Source organism: Eublepharis macularius, chromosome 14 (assembly GCF_028583425.1).
Source record: "Eublepharis macularius isolate TG4126 chromosome 14, MPM_Emac_v1.0, whole genome shotgun sequence".
NCBI classification, from domain to species: domain Eukaryota; kingdom Metazoa; phylum Chordata; class Lepidosauria; order Squamata; family Eublepharidae; genus Eublepharis; species Eublepharis macularius.
Genome location: NC_072803.1, coordinates 37,334,050 through 37,335,718, shown reverse-complemented (window position 1 = coordinate 37,335,718; position 1,669 = coordinate 37,334,050). Strand labels below are relative to the sequence as shown.

Sequence of the window (1,669 nt, the reverse complement as noted above, 5' to 3'; positions counted from 1 at the left end):
CGGCTTTCTCTGGGGGGAGAGCTTTCATTTTTTGACACAGACTAATACTCAACCCTGACAAACGTGAAATGTTCAGTTGTCCCACACAGACTTGTGTGTATCTGCAAACTCTATGGCAATGCCTACTTGGCCACAAGGTAGCCAGGCTGGTTTGTGAGTCAGATCATCTTAAAAACTGGCTCCACTAGAAAATGAGAGACAGATTTCAAGCAGGGAGAAAACAATCAGATGAAGAATGAAGACTCAAGAGTATCACCCAGATCCTTGTGGTCTGAAGGAAGTTCTGTCATATGAGGACATAAACATTGCGGTGTTATTGTGCTTTTTGAACTGAACTGAACTTTACTTTTAGATCACTTCTGACCTGCAGAACGCCTCACAGACCTGACCTGGTTTACCTCCACAGCTGATGGCCACTAGAAGCACGAGAGCAGAACAACAAGGCCACTTCCAATCATCATAACAAATAATGATAGCTTCAAGTGGATTAGTCCAGTAGTGGAATTTAATCATATATGGAAAATAAGGGCTCTTTTGTACTTTTTAAAAGGCTGATTCGGTCCTGTAATAGGAAAAGTATTAAAGATGACATTTCGCTCTGAGCTGGTTGTGAGCGGCTTGTACAGTGGCGGCGGCGGCATCATGGCTGGCATCAAAGCTGTGATTCGCCTGTCCTTTGGAGGAGCAATTGGGCTCATGTTCCTGATGCTTGGTGGTGCCCTTCCACAGTACAACACATATTGGCCCCTGTTTGTTCTGTTCTTCTACATCCTGCCTCCAATTCCCTACTGCATAGCAAGAAGAGTTGTTGAAGACGCAGATGCCACAAGCAACGCCTGCAAGGAACTTGCCATATTTATGACAACTGGCATTGTCGTCTCAGCATTTGGGCATCCAATTGCATTTGCCAGAGTGGTCCTGATTCAGTGGGGTGCCTGTGCACTCGTCATCACAGGACAGTCATATTTGGCACCATCCTAGGGTTTTTCTTGGTCTTTGGCAGCAATGACGACTTCAGCTGTTAACTGTGGTAAAAAACACTACAGAGAACTATCAGGCATCTTATGTCATTCAGTGGCCATCCATCTAAGAGAGAGAACGGGCAATAAAGCAAATGTACTGTTTCCACCGAGGGACCCTCGGCGTATGACGTTCTATAATCACTTTTCCTCTCCTTTCATATACTGTTTTAACCGTTTCTTTGGTTTCAAAAGTTTTTAATTGTTGATGTTGTTTTATTTTAATGTGGGAGCCAGAATATTATTGTGATATTGAAATGTGTGTTTCGTTTTTTTAAAAAAATCACAATATGTTTAAAGATACCTTGATTTTTTTCTAAAACCCTGGATTATATTTAAGCTGTAATGTACAATCGTATAACCAAACTGACAAGTTGAGAGCAAAGATGACCTTTCTTCTAACAATAAGGTTTACTTAATTACATTGAAATGGGAGGATCTATCCCTACTTGGGATCAGTTATCTCATTTACTAATCAACAAAGGGGTTGGTGATTACTGAATTAAAACTCTTTAATGAGTAGACAAGCCCTAATGGTTTTTTACTTATAGAGTGTTTCCAATAATTAAATTCCAGATTTAGGTTAAGATTTATTTAAAACTTGACTGGGTTTTCAATGTGGTGGTGGTGGTGGGGGAAAACAAATTGCA

General features: G+C 40.9%; 1 pseudogene; it reads left to right on the top strand.

The window, feature by feature from the left end:
- Positions 1 to 642: 642 nt before the first annotated feature.
- On the top strand, positions 643 to 1,025 carry LOC129341886 (leptin receptor overlapping transcript-like 1; annotated as a pseudogene).
- The last annotated feature ends 644 nt before the right edge of the window (positions 1,026 to 1,669 follow it).